Source organism: Amaranthus tricolor, chromosome 4 (assembly GCF_026212465.1).
Source record: "Amaranthus tricolor cultivar Red isolate AtriRed21 chromosome 4, ASM2621246v1, whole genome shotgun sequence".
In the NCBI taxonomy this organism is placed as follows: Eukaryota; Viridiplantae; Streptophyta; class Magnoliopsida; order Caryophyllales; family Amaranthaceae; genus Amaranthus; species Amaranthus tricolor.
The window spans coordinates 16,770,315-16,783,531 of NC_080050.1; positions in this window are offsets into that span (position 1 = coordinate 16,770,315).

Genomic DNA, 13,217 nt, shown 5'->3' on the forward strand with positions numbered 1-13,217 from the left:
GTGATTATCGGTGATTATCATTGGATTATTACATTGTACATTAATCATTGGATTATTTGTAAAACGAAAAAAAAAACAAAAAAAATAAATTTTCTCTTAGTGCTTTCGACAAGATAAAACCGTTGGTTACGGCTACTACACTCTCAAATACATGGACGATCTCTTACAATCCGTGAAGAACGTTGGAGTCAAAAATATTGATGCTGTAAGTATTTGTTACGTTCTTAAATTCTAATATTATATATTTACTATTGGTAAATTATAATATCATTTAAACTTTTTTAATTATTTCATAATATTATATTGTAGGTTTTATAGGACACTCCAAGGGAAACACGCCCTTTGAGAGATGGGGAAATGCGCAAATTGAAAGACAAGATTGTCGTATATCTTGCTTATATATATAAATATATATATATATATATATATATATATATATATATATATATATATATATATATATATATATATATATATATATATATATATATATATATATATATATATATGCATATATACAAATACATATATATACATACATACATATATATATATATATATATATATATATATATATATATATATATATTTATATATATATTTATATATATATATATATATATATATATAAATATATATATATATATATATGTATATATATATATATATGTATATATATATATATATATATATATATATATATATATATATATATATGTATATATATATATATATATATATATATATATATATATATTATATATATATATATATATATATATATATATATATATATATATATATATATATATGTATGTATGTATATATATGTATTTGTTTATTACGTATTATATATACGATCGAGAGTGTATATATATATTAGTTGATGATAATTGGTGATAATTGGTGATTATCATTGGATTATTACATTGTACGTTAATCATTAGATTATTTGTAAAACGAAAAAAAAAAACAAAAAAAATATATATGCTATATGATGCGGTTCACCCAAAACCGCAACATAGAGTGTATTTTTGATTTTAAAAAAAAATAAGACTATATGCTTCGGTTTTGGGTGAATCGCAGAATATAGTGCACTTTTGTGCAAAACCGCGGCATTTAAAATAGGCCATCCACTGCTATCATTAATGCTTGGGGTCGAAACCGCAGCATATTATGGCCAAAAAACCGTTGCAATTGATTTTTTTCCACTAGTGCCACCACCTCTTTTCATCTCTTTCCAGTTAAACTGCATTATTTTTTATTAAACTTTTTAGAGTTATGTTAATTTGACTTGTATTATATAGTGGGCAATTGGTCAAATTTTGTTTATAAAGGGGTAATTTGCGTTTGATAGACTTTGATGCTAACATTTTCATACAATTGATGCCTACTAAGTACTAATATCTAAATCCTATTGCTCTGTTTTTACAAAAACTAAAAAAATAGATTATAATTAACTTTAATTGTAGAATATTACATTTTAAAAACAATAAATTTAGTAATTTGGGTCAATGATGGTTTTGTATTGAAAATCTTGAATTTATTTTTGTTGATTAACAATTGTTAATGGTGGAGAAAAGGAATGAAAAATGGATATAAAATTGGAAAAAATATTCAATGATACATTAAAATTAGATAAATTAAATAATTAATCCTCATTTAAGTACTGAAAATAAAATCCCACAGCCCCTCTTATTTGATACTCAAACTTGATTAAATAATTAATCAACCTACATCATATTTTAAGCTCAAACTTGAAACAAACTCGAAAACACCATTAATCAACTTGGATATTTGTATGAAAGATTGATGAATATGGCCTCACTTTATGTATGATGAATAGAAACTCAGAATAGAGTACACATTTAAAGTTGGACATTATATGTTGAAACCAGGAAAGAAAAGAGAAAGGAAAAGAAGGAAGAAAGAGATGAAATGATTAGATGGGGTTGGTTTTTGGAAGTACTACATATATTAATATAGAGAAAGAGAAACTTCCGCCTTTTCTTCTCTTAATTTATATTTGTGTCAGTACATAGTATTAATAGGGCAATGTGTGGAAAACGCTGATAAAGACAATGTTTTTCATAAATAAGAAAACATTGTAGCGTTTTTTCCTTCAGCTGACCAAAAACCAATTTCCAACTCATTCGGGTACAAAAACACTGTCCCTGACAACATTTTACCTTAAAGGTTATTTTTGCAAATAGTTTGGGTGACACTTGTTTCTCCAAATACTTTCAAAATTAAACTTAAATAATTACAAGATATTATAAAGTAAATACTTAACAAAACAAGAAATTTGGGACTGAAGGAACTTCTTAGAGCAATCTATATTTGAGCGAAGCGAAAGCCATCATCTATAAGGAATTTCTTTGATCAAACTATCTTCATTGAAGAATCAATTGAGTTGGCAAGATTTGGAATAAGAAGGGGGCCAATGGAAGGAATTGTTCCAGAAACTCCAACATTTAAAGGCATGTTAAAAATTGTTGTAGGTTTTTGTTTGTCTTTATAGGTTTTTTTATTTTCAAAGCGATATCATATATGTCATATATTGTAGGAAAGAAGAATATTTCTTAATAAAGGAGAAAAATTTTGAGAATATTTTCTAAATATTTAAGGGAACTTTTATTATGTAAGTATTTACTTCCTAGTTTAGCTTGTCAGCTCTTGTATAAATATAGGGTTTCAATATCATTTTAATTCAATACAAACCAAGTATTCCAAACCCAAATCAATTTTATTTCCGCATTATTAATTTCTTCATGGTATCAAAGTCATAAGGTTCAGTTCTGGAATCCGATAATTATTTTGGTTCTCATCATCTACCATAGTACCCCACCTATCATGGAGACAATCAGAAGTTCCTCAATAAAAAAAGACCTAAAACCCATGAACCCACACTCCAATTTCGAAGTAGACCAAAATAATTCCCCAGCCCAAACCCCACATGTGGCCCACTCTAAAAAATTCCAGCCTAATTTTTTGCCCTCTTCACAAGGTGTGGGCCTCCTTTGCAAGCCAAATTCTGAACCGTAGATTTTTTATTGCGGGGCTATGGATACAATGACCTTTGACTCTTCTGATCTGCGCTCAAATGTTCCCAGTAATCGCACCTACATTCAAACTACTAATGGGGAGTGTATTAGTGTGACTCAAAGTGCTACTGTTGATATTTCCTCCTCTATTCATTTAAAAAATTGTCTCCTTGTTCCTATCCTATCCTATAAATTTTTATATGTTAGTCAATTGAATAAAGAGCTTAATTGCATTGTTTTATGTATTCTACTAATTGTGTTGTGTAGGATGCTCGGATGGGGAAAATGATTAGACGTGGTACCAAAAAGGAAGGCTTGTACTAAGTGGATGAGGCGACTCAATGTCTAGGTCCCTTCAATTGAGGATCTAAAGCGTCTCTTTCCATCTCTCGATAAATGTATGTACCCTAAATTTTGAAACATGTGCTTTAGCGAGGAGTCATAAGCACCTTCCCAAACACTCCACAACAAAATGTGGTTGCTGAGCGGAAAAACCGTATACTCTTTGAGATATCCCGAGCACTTATGTTTGAAGCTCATGTCCCAGCTCATTTTTGGCCAGAAGCAATTGCCACTGCCACTTACCTAACTAACTGCCTTCCCATTATATCTCTCCACTTCAAAACTTCCTTGGAAACACTACAAACCCATAGGACTATTCCATATTCTTATTCTTTACTTCCTCGAGTGGTTGTTTTGTATATGTTCACTTTCCCAAACAAGCTCGGAACAAACTTGAACCTCATGTTGTTAAATGTGTTTTTATTGGATATGAGGTGACTTATATGGCTATCAATGTTTTGATCCAATCTACAATAAACTCTATATCACCATGGACTGTCATTTCTTTGAGAGTTCATACTACTACCCCCAGCTTAGTCCTCAAGGGGAGACTGTAAGTGATAATGACTTAAACTGGCTAACACATCCTACAACTATTAATCCAGATCTTATAATTGATCATGACCCTACAGAGCAAGTAGGTACTTCCTCCTTCTTAGACTACTTCTGTCTCGTATGAAGCATCTAGAGAGCAATCCGAACAAGAGGTAATTCCTAAGCCTTTGAATGATATTACTAATGATGTTCCTAGTGTAATAGCCCTATTTTTAAGTCTCTTTTGATCTTAACGTAAACAGCTTTGAGTATGGATTAGTACTAGTAACCAATTTAGTTATTTATCCGAAAGTGCCAAATATAATGAGAGCTTTTTTTTTTAAACTTTTAAATTTGAATAAACCAAGTCTTGTTTTGTTTAATGTTATTATCATACTAAAGAAAAATTTTCTAATGTACTAAGTTTTATTAAAGTTTATTTAATTTACTAAAATAATACTTCCTCCGAACAAATTTAGTTGTCCAATTTCCTTATTTGGCAAAGTCTTTTTAGTTGTCCCATTTCTATTTTTGTCAATCTTTTTTTACCTAAATATCCTTAGTTCACACAAGTAATTACGAATATACCCTCATATACCTTACTTACCCAACTACCCTTCACTATTTACCCTTCACTACTTACCTTTTACTACTTACGTTTTACTACTTACCCTTTTTAATGGACCCCACACCATCCTTAATAACCGTGCCCAAGCAAATGGGACATCTAAATTGGTTCGGAGGGAGTATTAATTTCCTTCTAAACTTGGTTGATTAGATAAACATATCAATTTGGTTTCTTATGATAAAACTTTATAGTATTTGCAAATAATTTCATAAACTTTGTTCTATGTGATTTAATAAAAGTAGTTATATTTTTGAATATAAAGAAAAAAAAATATTTATCTAATTAGAATATAGTATGAAAAAAAGGCTTTTATAATGATATTATTGTTATTTAGTATTCAAAAACAAGTTTTGGTTATGGTGTTATATTGTTTTCAAACAAAAGTATACTTTTTCCTAAAAACAAGTATTTCAGAATTTTTCCCAATACTATTATCCTACTTTTAAAATTTTTTTAAAATAGTAAATGAGTATATTGTGACCTCATCTTTTACCACATCATCCTCATGCAGTTTTGCATGGTTTGAAAGATATCCTAATTTACCTAAGCTATACCCTATGTAATTGAGTGCTACCACTTGTAAACTTCTCCTAACACTCTAAGATTTCTATAAGTACCTTATACGCCCTTATATCCCTCCAGAAATGAGAGATCCATCCCCATCTTTCTACCCCTTCATCTCAACAGTTTCTGGCAGCTTATATACCTTAGATAAATCATCCTTTTTCTCCCAAATTCTCTTAATAAGTGTCTCATATTTTTATACTATGATATTTTATACATCCTAAGCTTTCCATTGATACCTCACATGCACATATATAAGCTCTATAAGTCCCTCATCCTCAAGCAAACATTCACAATATGTTGTTCTTTTTTTTGCCAGTTGTATACATGGACACAATTTAAAGTGTTTACCCATCTTTCTCTTCATGCATGTATAAATAAACCTTATAGTGATCTTATACACAAAATTCCTTACATTTTAGACCCAAGAATTGCATCAATTGGAGCATGAAATATTATGTTTTGCCCTTAAATATTTTGGACAACTAAGAGTAAGCTAATTTCGAACACCTTCTGTTTTGTGGATTTTCGATCATATTCTACTCATTTTATGTAACCGCCTCGAATTATAAAGGCAAGCACTAACTGAAATTTAGTATTAATCAAGCGGAAGCTTACTTTTGCCAACACAATTAAGGAGGTACTTAAAGGTCAAACTAATATCAAAGTATAATACTTGAACCAAACCAAAGCAATATAACAGAAGTCTTAACTGTCCAAAATATAGGAAAATTACAACCAAATCGAAATAAGTCCAAAGTTCAAATTACATCCTTAAATTAGTCTAAATCTAAACTAATAGTCTCTCAAATACAATAAAGAGATCTAAACAAAAGGGGAGTCATACTCCAACTCGGGTTCATCTTCCGCTTGCATATCCATTCTCCGTCGAGGTGCCATAGGGGTTTACTCTTAACCATTGGAAAAACATACAAAGCATAGTATCAGCAAAAAGGCTGAGTATAAACACACTGGTGTCTGTCAAACAAGTTATTAAACATTTTTTTATTTGAGTAAATTCATTTTGAAATATGCTTTTTCATTGGATAAATCATATTATGATTCAAATTCAATTCAATGGCTATATAGTCATTTCAATTTCTCATTTTTCATCATAAATCATAAGATCTCAATGGATCCAAATCAATTTCAAACTCATATCATAAGTTTACATGGGTACTTTGTGAGTCATCCTGCGACTCGTTTGGTAGTCGGTCCACCGTCCGCGACATGTTCGACAAGTGTAATACAATGGTATTGTGAACAATACGCGCTCAGCATTGGTGAGTCGTTTAATCATGCACACAACATTTGCTGTGGCATATGCACCCGTCATTTAGGCTAAAACATTTTTTGTACATAATATATATCTTGTAATTTTAATAGCATTTGAAAGCCAAAAATATTAACTTTTTCCATATCATAAACATCTTTTATTTGCACATAGCAAAACATACTTTATTTGCGACTTAACAAAATCAAATCATAATATTTCCCACATGGGTAAAACATGCTTAGCATAATCATATATTATTAAACATAACCTTTATATTATATTGGGGCATCACTAGCATGTATGGAAATGCATTGTAACAAAAAGTAATTAAAGTTCAATACGATATTTTTAAGGAAACCACTAAAATGTTTTGTTTCAATCCTTCTTAAAGTAAATATAACTTAAAAGGGTTTTGAAATTCATTCAAAACAAATAGAATATGATTCATAAGTCTATAAAATCATTATGACAGAAGATTTCATAAAACACTATTTTCTTAAATACGAGATAGTTTTGCTGGTAATAAAATCGATAATTGATTTACAAAGTACATATTAATTCTCCAACAAGGCCCAAATTAATCAAGCTATTATAATGCCTTATTTAAAATGAATTTAAGGTTGTCCCATCAGATTATGATTGGTTATGCGAATTTATAACAATCTTACAATTATTTTCGACAAATTTGGGTATGTACTGTTATTTAAATGGTGTCTTAAATCTGTAAAATTTATAAACCATCTAATTTAAACTTAATTTATACTATGAGGCAATAGGTTATTAATATAATTAAACATTTTTTTATATAGGTCTATTTTTACCCAAATTTAATTAACAATATTACACTTTTTAATAATACATTTTCTATTAATTTGATAAATTAGTAAATAATTAATAATTTATTTTGTAAAATTATACCAAAGTTTCAGAAGTCATATAGCATGTTTATTAGGCCATTTGAACTTATAAAAATCATGTATGATGTTTATTATTTTGTATAGACATTTTATCGATAAATTGAATAAAATAGGTTTAAAATTATTTGAGTCCGAATAAAATATTATAAAAAATTATATGATATTTCAGAAGCTATTTAAGGGGTATAAAGTTTTAAATAACCATTATAAATCATGTGGGGTATTTTTTATAATTAATATCGTTATTTTACTGATAAACCGAATAAAACTGGTTTAAGTCCATATATGGTCACGAAAATCCATATAAATTTTTGAACATGTGTCTACTGTTTATATAAGTGTCTCATAAAATTTTCATGTCCAAAAGAAGTCATTTAGTATTTATTTTATATTTTACCGTCTTCCAACTTACCGATTATTAATAACAGAGTAAAAATTATTAAGGTCCTTAAATATCAACGAAACCTTCCCAAGCTTTTACCAATTTTACCTACTGTCCATATGAGTATGTGATACAAATTTCAAGTCCATAAGTCTTTGTTTGGTAATTATTTTATATTTTACCATTTTACAATTTACTATTAAACAATTTAACGATCATTCAAAAATAATAAAAAAATTCCAAACAAAATATATTCTGGCCAAATCTTGTTGGATACATTATAATATGGTTTTATTAATTATTTTTGATGATGAAGAGTTCATCTAATATCATGTTTTATAATAAGAGTATTTAACACCTTAAAATTCATTAAAATATCAATTTAACGAATAATCTCAACAAAAAGTATCCATGAAATTTTCTTAACATATAGCTACTGGAAATTTCTTTGAAAATGAATTTCAAATATTTTCAAACATATAATCATTTTCATCACAATAACTTTCACAAAGTAGTGTTAAACATGCCTTTAAACATACAATAATTTATAAAATCAACATGCATGATGCCCACAATAATAATACATGTAATAAATTATACCATACTCAAATTTATCATTTTGACATCAGTTTTCAAGATTTAAGAACTTCTCTTTGGGAATTTTATTTTTTTTTTAAAAAAAACAAGTTTATACACAAACTTTCCCAACTTGTTGTTAAATCCTTTAAAAATCACCCCCTGTGACATACCTCGACTCCAAGCCTATATAATTATTCCGTAAGCTCCTACGCGTTTTTAGAAGTGGTTCTAAGTTCGGTTCCTTGCCCTTCAAGTCTCAACTCCAACTCTTCAACTAAACATATTGCATTCATCCAAAAATCAATAATAATTTTTGATTTCTAAAATGCACTTAAATTTTTCTAGTTAGAGTTGTTAGACTAATATTTGTGATGATTTTAACATATTTGGAGTATACTTATTATGTTGAGCAACATACTTAGTTAAGTCCCATAATTTTACTTGAATCCTTTAAGTAACAAAATTTATATGTTTGTGGAAATACATCTTCTTACTTTCTATTATGGCCTATTGTTATAGATTTATAAGTGATGATTTTCTTAGTTTAGAGATAAAATACTCATTTTATAATGATCTTAGTTTATAGAAAGATTCATGTCAAAAAAATGTTTTAACAACAAGTTTTAACAAAAACTAGTGCAATAAAGAAATGAACATAACTTATACTATACTTGGTGGATTTCTTCAAGTTTGGTGTCTATGGAAAGCTCTTAAGATGAAGATTATTTTTATGGGAGATTTGAGTTCATAAACATAAATTTTCAGAAGTTTTAGATGGGTTTTCAAAGGATACTTGACGAGAAAAGAAGGTGTTTTAATTATTGAAAGTTTGAAGGATTCTAGTGTTTGTTCATGGATGAACTTGGGAGCAATGTGTTGGGGTTTATGGTTGAATAATTATTCAGAAAATAGAGTGTTTTTGCTTCAAATATTTGCCTCTTGCATGCTTGTAATGATGCACAAGCTTTGGTTAGAACAAATTGGGTTATTGGGTAGAGTTTTTAGCTTGTGTATGTAAGTATACAAAGGGCTATAAGAGGGAGTAGGACAGCTTTAGCATGGCTGGTTGGGGTTGTTTTTTTGGTGATTTTTGTCCATCATTTGATCTATTATCGTGTAGCAAAGGTTTATCTAAGATAGTTCAAGGTTTGGGTAAAAATTGTTGTACATGTAACAAGTTATGTAACTTGTACTTCATGTTTAAAAATCACTTGTATATGTGTGAAATATTTAATTTACTCCCATCATGGTTATATAATATGTTTGGGTAATAATTAAAATTTTTTTCGAACTGTTATGGGTAGTTGCTCAACTTTAAGTTTTACCTCCAAAGTTTACGTTACTTGATAGGATTCATAATCACGTTACGAATTAACAAGTTTCTAATCATTGTAGAGATTTTTCAAATTACTACCATCACTAATTAAATTATAATTAGTAACGAACAAATATATAAGGAAAATTTGGCGCTAAAAACGACTAATGAAATCTCCTAATAATACGAGTGTTTCATTTTAACACTATAGTTTGTTCTTAAGAATATAGGTCTTCGAGTTATGAGCATTTAGACACATGAATTATGTGATTTTGAGTTCAGAGCTAATAGTTATGAGCATTTTAGTAAGACATGCCGAAAATGGACTTATGATGGCGAGAGATTTGGACGTTAAGTTGAATGTGGAATTTATAATTGGGATTAGAGATAAAGATAGAAAATAGTTTTATCATTTTCTAAGCCAAAATCATCAACTTTTTTAAGGTTCTAGTATTATTATTTTAGGAGTTTGGATTATTATTCTTGAAACCTTGAAGATTATTCTTGGAGCTTATTTTCTCGTATTTTGGAGTTTTTATTTCTTATTATTTCTCTTGCATCCTTGGTGGCTCATGGTACACACTTCTTAACCTTCTTACTATATGACATTTATATTATATTTACTTGAGTATGTGAAAGATATGACAATATGTTAGATTGATCAAATTTTATCTTGCATGTTTACTTAAAGTAAGGATAACACATTTTTTTGTGTTAAAAGTAAAAAAAACTGAAGTGTTTACTATTAGTTTTATATGCATGTTATAAATTGAAAACTTATGATATTTTTATATATATTAATGTTAGAAATGTTATTTATATGTTTATATTTTAAATTTTCAAGTATTGTGATTATTATCCGAAATCGGTATTACATTAAAGTCACAAAAGAAAAATACATAAATCTGAAATTTTTTTATTTAAATGATTTTATTGAGGGATATATGTTTTATTATGTGTATTTTCACTTTAATGTTCATGCATGTAAATTTTATGAAAATCTATTATGTAAAAATGCATAAGAACGGTATTTTGTGATGTTTTTGTGAAGTTCTTGTTGTGAACAAATTTTGTGTGAGCTTAGTAAGTTTAGGAATGTATTTTATATGAACTCCAAATTAGATAAAATTTTGAAAATCATCTAGGTTCATTTCCTTTTAAGTTATTTCATTAAAATGATTATTTATGGAATTTTAAGTAATAAAATTTGTTCTACTATATAATAGGGGGTTAAATATAATTTTAATGGATAAAATAATTTATAAAAACATTTTATCATGTTTCCTATAAGTTTGGACCAGAATATAAACTTTTGGTATTTTTCTATGAATTTTTACTATGTGTTTTACTACTTACCGATAAAACGTAAAATGTTAAAATATAAAATAATTACTAAATGAAGTTATTTTGAGTTATAATTTTTATGAGACTCTTATATGACCAGTAGGATTATAATTTGATTGTTGGATAAGTTTATTTGACTATCTATGAACCATTGTAAATTTTAAATAAAACGATAATTCTAATAACGATAAAATATGAAACAAATACTACATGGACTATTTTGGACTTGAAAGTTTTATGAAACACTCCCATACACAATAGGATCAAATGAGGACCCTTAGACAAATTTTGCGTGGACCTTTGAGGACATTAATAATTTTATGTCGGTTTATCAGTAAATTGACCAAACAATTTAGTTAGAATCCATAAGCTTGTTTTTCTTTAACTTTATGGTCTAAAACTAACTTCATATAGCTTCTGGACCTCTAATATATTTTAGATATATTTTATTGGTTATTATGAATTTTTAATTAATTTACATGTTTAATCGATGGAAATTCCTTAATAATGATTATGAAATACTTTCCTTTAGTTTTATAAGTTTGTATAGTGTTGTAGATAACTTAAATATCCTCTAGAACCTTTTTATAATTTATGAAATTTTATTTATTGATAATGTCTTAATTCTTGAATTAGTAAATATGTGGACTTTTCCCTATGAGGATGTTGACTTGGAGTTTGACTACACTAGGGTCGACTTATATCAATGTGAAATAGATAACATGGAGTCTTGTTTGAACTTATGTGTACTTGGATGAATGACTCTGATAGTAAGGAAATGTCGAACCATGGACCGACGTGTAATCTGGCGCTCGTGTTTCCCGGCACGTAGAAATGCGGGGTTAGACAGGGGGACCGACAGATTCCTATCTTATAGAACTCGAGCATAAAAATTGATAGAGCGACGGCTTCCATCACAGTTAGAGTTTGGAATATGTTCCTCTTCTAGCCAGACCCTTACATATATCAGAAAGTCATTATAATGTGTGTTGTGCAAATGTGATTTTAGATCTAAGTAGATCCATTGAATGAACCTTATAGTTACCAAGTGTAAGTGACTATAGCAAAGATATTTATTTACATTCATGTGATGAATGTGAAAAATTGTTGAAAGTATTCGAGGACTGAAAATGAGAAACGAGAACCGAGGAACTTAAAATCAAGGATTGAAATGTAATTTGCATATCTTGTGAACATATTATGATTGTCATAGTATTACATTGTTAAGGAGTTTGTACTTGGCGTTAGGCGCTGATTCCGATTCAAACGACTGTCATCCGTATCATGCATGACAGTATTTTGCAGGAGGATTTAGCTTCAAGATAGATCCAGGCTGAAATATTTATTTTCTTATCAAGGATTTAGTTGCACTTTATTTTACTTATTGGTGACTTTGTATTTATGCATTTATTATGTTTTGAGAAAACAATATGTGTTATTCTCTCTATTCTAATATTTTAAACTTATGTTTTTAAAAGATTTAAAATTTTAATGGATTTTAGCAGTTTGAAATTTAAGACTTTCACATTATTTATTGTAAACATAATTATCAGTGTGAATTATATACCGAAACTGTTGCGCCTGTTACACCTAGTGTTGACTCACCTCGCAGATATGAGTTACCCCTAAGGAGTACGAGGGGTATTCCACCAAGGAGATATGATCTTGAGTTTGAAGCACAATGATCTCGATACCCTATCAATCAGGGTAGTGTTGATAACCCATCCCAGACAACTGTTGCTTTTAATACCTCTCTATATTCAATTTCTATATCCCAAAACACTTAAGAAGCACTCTAGAATGCGAAATGGCAAAGGGCTATGGAAGATGAGATACCATCCCACAAAAATGACAACACATGAGAGAAATGTATGTTACCCAAAAAGAAGAAAACAGTAGATTGTAAGTAGGTGTTCTTGATCAAATATCATGCTAATGGGACCATTAAGAGATACAAAGCCCAAATTATAGCTAACAGGATAGACTACTTAAAAACTTCTCCCTGGTTACCAACATCAATACAATCAGAGTCTTGTTCTCAATAACTATAAATAAAGATTGGTCGTTATACCAGTTCGATGTAAAAAATCCCTTCCTCTATAGTGAAATTGAAGATCAAGTCTATATGAAAGCACCATCGGGGTTCTCAAATAAGTATGGATCAGGAGAGGGTTGTAGACTAAAGAAAGCATTATATGGCTTGAAACAATCTCCGTGAGTATGGTTTGGTAGGTTTACTACAACAATGGAGAAATTTGGTTACAAGCAAAGTAACTCTGATCACACTTTGTT